The 7,758-nt window shown below is 39.5% G+C and overlaps 1 long non-coding RNA gene across 1 annotated transcript; it reads right to left on the bottom strand.

Annotated features, from left to right (window-relative positions):
- Positions 1–754: 754 nt before the first annotated feature.
- Positions 755–7,162, bottom strand: LOC144224700 (uncharacterized). The gene is made up of 3 exons (XR_013333117.1): positions 6,976–7,162; positions 3,990–4,129; positions 755–1,123 (listed from the first exon to the last, which is right to left on the bottom strand). It is a non-coding gene; the product is annotated as an uncharacterized LOC144224700 (long non-coding RNA).
- Positions 7,163–7,758: the final 596 nt, after the last annotated feature.

Raw genomic sequence — 7,758 nt, 5'->3', positions numbered from 1 at the left:
CCAGATCCATTTCCCACTCAGCCTTGTGCCCTGGGAAGTAGCCTTTATGGACTATATCATTTAGTTCTTTACCCTCTTGTTTCAGTTAGGTTTACCCACTGGGAGGCACTAGATGGAGGTTCAGGGAGAGAAAAGATGGTTAATGATGTTTTTCTTCTTTTAATTCTGACATCAATGGACACTAGAGAGGTCCTTCAAGCTGGCTGGGTTTATCTACAACAGCCACCATTCCTATCCTGTGGCTCTCTTCTAGAACCACACCTATTCTTTTTGGGAGGAAACTTCTCTCTTCACTTGCCCATTCAGGTTTAGGGGTACCAACCCCACTGTTGTGAGCCCCAAGATGCTTTATCATTCCTTGTTACTTTCTCTTAAGCCTATTTCACCTGTATAAACAGTTCCTAAATTAAATTCTCCTCAGTTGTTCCATTTGAGGATCTCATGTATTTCCTGCAGGTTTTCAAACTGATACAACCTGAGTTCTAGAATTTTCTTGATGCTCTGGATCACTGAACAAATATAAGATGCCTTTATATGCATACATTTATACATTCATTCCACAACTATCTATTGAGCACCTATTGTGTACCAGATACCGGGTTTACAACAGTAACAAATGTGGCCATTGTGCTCCTACATAAAATATAGTAAATTAATAATCACACAAAATAATAATTATAATATAAATGTTAAGTATAATATTTATTTAATATTTAATATAATAAAACATAAAACATAATAATTAAATCACACAATATAATAAACATACAAACTAGTAGAACACTATATTGTCTCATGGCTTAGGAGGACTAATGAGCAGAGTTGATCTAGTAGGGAGATCAATAAAGGCGTGCATAAAAAAGTAAAGTTTGAGCCAGAGTCAAATAGGTGTTATTGGGCATATAAGGAAAGAAAGATCATTCGAGACAGAAGCTGATGGCTGACAAAGGCTGGTGTGGCTGAAACAGACAAAGCAGGAGATCTTGAAGAAAGATAAAGCTGAACAGGCTTTGTTGAAGGTCTTATTGAAAAATTGCCTTTATCTTCTCATTATAGTGTGAAGATTGGGTTGGAAGGCCAGAGCGGTTTGAGCATAGACCAGGTAGACAAGGTATGAAGGAACCTAAGTGGTGATAGGAAAAATGGAGAAAACAGATTGATCTTATATAGATATAAATTCAAAACAAGACTTGCTCCCTGCTGGAGATTTCAGTGTCTGGTTCCTTATATACATTGATACAACTGTCTTAGAGCAATGACTTCTCAATAAATGGAAAAATTCTGCCTTCTCATTATAGGATAGGGGTCAAGAAAGATTATTCTAGGTCTAAGAAAGAGGATAAAAGTCAGTAATGCAGTTATATACACAGGCTCAGGATATAAAAACTGTTCCATATTGACTTCTTGTCTTGACCTCTAACATTTCTTACTGCTGAGAAATTTCATAAGAAGGAGAAACTGAGTTCTAGAGAGAGCTGTGAAACTCAGAATGATCAGAGTTACCATCTTGGCTCTACCACTACTGTGTTGACTATACAGTCAGTTAATTTCTCTGGTCTTCACATTCTTCTTCTGAAAATGAGAATGATAAATATTTCATAGGATTGTTGTGAGGATTAAATTAGATAATGTATGTGCATACATATGCTGTTTGCTAATTCAAGTAACAGAAAATGTATTTAAAAGGACTTAGAGAGAATTTATTTAATATATTGGGAAGTCTTATGGCAGATTTCAAGGTTTACTGACTCAGCAGTATAATTAATTTCTTTCTTACTTCTCTTCTGTCACCCTTGATGTGTTGTTGACTCTCAAACTGGCTTCCCTTGTGATCATAAGCTAGAAGTATCACATTTAAAGAGAGAAACATCTAAACTGGAAATGAATTATGTTTATCACTATCCCCTACAAGAATGTGAGAAACCTTTACCAAACAACAATAGACTTATATCTCATTAACTAGAATTGAAAATACACAAGGGCAGGAATTTTTGTCTGTTTTGCTTACTGATGTCTCCCTAACATCCAAAATAGTGGTTAAGCCTCCATAACCATTTGTTGTTTGAGCGGACAGCATGCCTAACTCTAATACAACCACTAATAAGCAAAGTGGGATTATCATGTATTTGCACTTTTCTGTAAAATGCAAAATAATAACAATTTTAGGCTTTGTGGGCCACATACAACCTTAGTAGAATATTCTTCTTTTTCACTCCTATAAAAATACTTAAAATATTCTTAGCTCTTCCAAAAATAAGCCTAGGAATGGATAGCCCATGGGCCATAGTTTGCTGCCCCCTGGCTTAGACTAACCACGTGGAGAAATGGAGGGACAGTCAAACCCCATGACCAGTAGAATATGTACAGCACTCAGCAGCATCCTCCAGGTGTAAAAAAGCACTCAATAAATACCTGCAACTGTTATTACTTGTTCTTGTTTTTCTAGGATATTAGACTCCAGAAACTTCTGTACTATGCTAAACCTGCTATAGGTTGTTGACTGCCTCTGACTCTGGACTGAAGCAGCATCTGGAATAGGAACCTTGTGAGCCAGTGTATAGAATGACATACCATACAAAAGTAAGCAAAGATAGAGAAAACAATAAACTCAGGGTCAAAAACCAAGACTCACAAAATTAGCAGAAGATGTGACAAGTGTATTATAGTGGAGTAAATGAGCTCTATTCTCAACTATTAGAAAATTCAAAGTTAAAAATTTTAAATAAGTTCCTTTATTGTCTCAGAGTCTTGAATAGGCTAATAGGCAACAAATCTCACCAAGGTAAAAACTTATGTGGTATTTACAACAGAATTCTTTCCAGAAGCCATTGCTATGACATTTAAAAAAAAACATTGCCTTTAAGATTTATAGCTGGTAGGTCATCTTCATTGTTTTATATTATCTGATCTTCAAGAGCAGCCTACTGAAATTGGGAAGAATACTACTATTATCTCCACTCATCAGTGATATTATAAATATTTAACAATGAATATAGCTTGGGACCAATCATAGCCCTGTAATGAAGTGGGTCCTTAATGGCTTCTGCTGAGCCCCACACTGACATTTTTATTAATGAGGAGGTAGGTGGGGATCTTAAAGGAGGGGCCAGTTAGAGTAGTTATTCACCAAACAGCACAGAAGGATGTCAACATTTTAGTCAGCAGTATGGCTATACCAATGTGTGCCGGATGACTATAAGCCCTACCTACTTGTGCCAAATACAAAAGGAGAAAGAAAGAAAGAAGAAAGAAAGAAAGAAAGAAGGAAGGAAGGAAAGGGGAGAGGAGGAAAGGGAAAGGAAGTTAAGTGAAGGGTAGGAAAGGGAAGGGAAGGGAAGGGGCAAGGGAGGGGAAAGGAGAGGAGAGGAGGAGAGAAAAAGAAATGGCTTTTCCAGAAGTATAAACCAGTAAATGGATTCAAACTTAGTCTTCAAGAATCCAAATCCTGTACTGTTTTTCTCTCTGTTATCCATTCTCTTTACTTGTATGTTCTTTCTCACATCCTGTGGACCATCCTAGTCAATGACTCAGATCAGGGCAAAGAATATCATATTTGGAGATGGAAGACATGTTCAAGTCCTACTTCTGCTATTTATTATTTGTGAGACCTTGAGCAATTCACCTGATCCTATAAGACTGAGTTTCTTCACTTAGGAAATCAGTGTAATTATGTCTGCATCACAGGGTAGCTAAAGAAAAGCTCTGTAAAATATCAAGTGTTGTTCAGATGTCAGCCATTCACATTTTGCACAAACTGGCAGTTTTCATCTTAAAAACCTGAATGTTGGAACTGGAATTCTTCTTCCAGATAGAAAACTCAGACTTTGGAGAGATTAAATTACTTGCCCAAGGTCACACAACTAGTGATGACAGAGTCAGGAATGACTTCAAAGCTCTTGACTTCTAATTCATGGCTCTTTGTTGGGGAGCCTCCAAACTCACATCACAGGCTGCCTACAAAGATGGAAATGTGAATGATCTTAACTTACAGTCACAGCACTGTTGGCAGGCCTTTGTCATCAGCCCCTTCCAAGTCTGCAGGAAGAAGCCTTGCTTCTGGCCCAGCGTACATCTTCTGCAGTTCAGGGTATGCCCAGCCAACTGCTAGGTCACTCCGGCAGCTGTGGAACTAGAATAGCAAAATATGATGTTAACGACAGTATTTCTGCTACAGATGCACAAGCAGGAGAGTGCGTGGTTGGGGACAGTGCCTTTCAAGCTCTCATCTGCCACAGACCATAGAGTTGGTGACTCATCGTATGACAACTGAGAAGGAAGAGTTATTCTAGCCCAGCCTAGGTTGCCTCAGAAAGACGACCCTCACTGAAAAGCAACAGAAGGTCAAATGATATAGATATCTCCCAATCCCAGAACTTTAGGTAAACTAAGTAGACCAGATTTTGTGAAATCTGGCTTTGGAGTCAGATAATTTTTGGATTCAGAAACTAAGCCCTCCACTTACTAGAGCTGGTAGTCATTTGCACTGCCCCCCAAATTTCTCACTCTATCTTCCAGGCATACGATAGGACGACATGTCCTAGCCTGCCTGTGGTTAGGTGGAGGCATAGGACTAATCCTGGCAAATGCTTTGTGAGAAGAAGGGATGTATGTCACTTGTAGGCCAAGCTTTTACGGCTGGTATGACACTCTCTAGAGACGTCTTTTCCCGTGGTAGAGTAATATTTGTGACGGTTGCTGCTCTGCTATGTCAGTGACCCCACTACACTGAGCAGGGCCCTCCTGCTGACTCACTGCTAGCGTGTGACAGAAGCAAAAAAATGAACCTTTGTGTTTTCAGTCACTGAGAGGTGGAGGCTGTTTACTACAACAGCATAATCTAGACTATCCAAATTGAGGCATTAGCTCTGATTTTTAGTAAATTGCTTAGTTTCTCTGGGCATAAGTTTCTGATGTTCAAAAGAAGGATGCACATCTTTTCAGGATTGTGAGGATTACCGATAGTTTATGCAAAGCACCTCACGGCTCCTAGCGTATATTTGGTCCTCAAACAACGTTATCTATTACTCTTATAAAGCAGTCGGGGAGAAGAGCAGGTGGAAGCAGGATATCCTTAAGCAAACACACAGTTCAAGGACTCCACGCAGCCAGTCACCTGGACACAGAGCTTTGGTGGCCACGTCAGCTGGCTACAAGGAGGCCACTGAATGCCTCCAGTCACTTATTCTTTCCTTCATTTTATAAACATACAATGAGTACCTACTATGTGACAGACACTATTTAGGCAATGGAAATATAAAAGAAAAAAAGTCCCAGGTCTTCACCTATACTACCTAATGCACTTGAATGGCTGGTTTTCAGATTACCCAATTATACCCTCAGAGAAAACAAAAAGAACCTGGAATTTGATCCCATACATTTTAGTGATTTTTTAATTCCTTGGAAATATTTTTGCATATATTAGCTGATTCAATATTTACTGAACTTTTACAAATAGGCAAGGAAGTTATTACTGCATATATTCCCAGGTGCAGAAATTAAGGAGGGGGGGGGGAAATGGTTATTTTGTTTTTATTAGCATCAGTAGCAGTGCCAGATCTAGAATCTGTACTCTCAGGTTCCTTGTTCAGGGTCATTTATTTTTTTAAATCCCAGGATGACAATAAAACATGAATCACCACCCTGCTGAGGGGTACTCCTGGATAACACCTATATTAACTACTGTAGGTGAAATATATGGAGTTGTTCTGTGATCATAGTAATAATAAACCAACACAAATAGGATACTAAACAGAACTGTCCTATACCAGATTCTGCCTACCAATGGGCCAAATCTCAGGAAGTTCCGACTTCACGACTCCATGTGTGGAAACAGATCTCAATACAGATCTCAATCTCTAATGTAGGTGATTTTATCACCTTGGTGCGGTGTGTAATAAAAGGCCGAACAGTATTGGGCCTCCTAGTATCTTTATTGTTTGAGTAAATGTCCTAGAAAGCTAGGCCACACCTAGCTCCTCACCAATAGCTCAGTATTTTACTCTAAGACCAGGCCTTGAAAATCCATCATGTCAAAGATCAATTCGAATCTCATCTCTGTTATGAAACATTCCTTAATTGCCTTATCCAAAGTGACCCACTATCATCCTTTGTTTGTATATTAATCTGGATCCTATTGTATCCTCATGTTATATTCAGGTGGCAAGAAACAGCCAGACTGAGCTGCTGTTCCATGTGGGAAAATGATAGAAAATAAAATAAGAAATACAGATTGAGGCAAATTTATGGAGGCTTCTGAATGCCAGATTAAAACGTTAGAGTTTCCTCTATAGGCAAAAATGGCTGCTGGGGAACTAGGGAGCATTTACAAAATATAAATACAATCATATGATCACTTCTTTACTAAAAGAAAGGGAGAAAGTGGAATAGAAGTCAGGGTTCAGATAATGTGAAATTAGAAATAATCTAATAAATAGGTACTTTTGTCTTGGGGATATTTTTATATTTGTATTTGACTAGTTAGATTTTGTTTCAAATCCGATAAACAAGCCGCAACTAACACCTGAAACAAGACTTTGGAAACGGTCTCTGCAGTGCCACAATCCGGGACACCTTGCAGGCTTCTCCCAGGTCACCACTTTCATGGAAAATAGCCCTCCTTTCCCAGGAGATCAGAGAACACAGAGATACGAGTACTCTTTCCACAAACTTGAGAAGTTGAATTAACCCAGTGTCGACTGGCTTTGGAGAGTGAGTTTGTATTTACACCGATGTCATTATAATCACCAGGCAACCCTGGGCTTCTTCGGTGGGCAAACCCGTTATTCATGACAACCAACTAACACCTTACACCTTTTCCTAAGTAGCGTGTGAAATTCTGAGGTGTTCTCACTTCTATGTGTAAGTCACACAGACTGCTCCGCGTTAGCTGAGCCATGAGTGTTCAGAAACGGGCCTTTGGGCATCTCGCAAGTGAAAAAAATGACTCCTTTCCACCACCACGGACTCCCAACTCACCCACGGGGCTTGGCTGAAACCCCTTCACGTCCCACGTCGCTGGAAGCCTGTCCTGACAGCAGCTGTTGCCCCAAACCAATAAGCTGTCACTAATCTGGCCAGATCGTTGAGGAGCCGAACCTTTCAGTCAAACGGTCGCCATTTTGTTGGCCGGCGCTCGTTCCAAGAGCCACTGCCGTGCGCCCATCCCAGGCGACGCCTCTCTGTCTCCCTGTCACCAGCGCCCCTCTATGGAACGCCCACTGCACTACACACAATCGTTTCCCCTGCTCCCCAGCTCCCATTTCTCCCCGTGTCTCCCCAACCCTCCTTGCCTATCCACCGTAAGCAGAGCACCCTCCTAAACCAAACTGCATTTTGCGCGTTACCTGTAATAGTAATCTTCAAACTTTTTGGATTATTTACTCCCAAAGTTTGAAAGTTAAGTGCCCATTCGCACATTTTTAACTCCTGTCCTTTAAAATTTCTCGTCATAAATTTAAATAATTGCAAAGGGTGACATTTCCAGTGTGTAAATAGTAACATTTAAAAACAAATCCTCCTTATAAATCTATCCAATGAAATCTAAATAATACAATGATTTGAAATCCACCCATTTCAAAGTAGGTACATAAAAACTTCTTTTAACATATATTTGACATTGTTGCTTTTTAGTCATCAAAGAGAATGACCTCATAAAATTTGTCCAAAGAAATGTATCTCCATGCTGTATTGATCACCCTATCATAGTTCTCTACAACAAAAGTATACATGTTATTCAAATATGTACTTAAGTTTTTAATT

Source organism: Crocuta crocuta, unplaced genomic scaffold (genome assembly GCF_008692635.1).
Source record: "Crocuta crocuta isolate KB4526 unplaced genomic scaffold, BGI_CrCroc_1.0 scaffold222, whole genome shotgun sequence".
Taxonomy (NCBI): Eukaryota; Metazoa; Chordata; class Mammalia; order Carnivora; family Hyaenidae; genus Crocuta; species Crocuta crocuta.
This window is presented reverse-complemented; position numbering and strand designations above follow the sequence as displayed.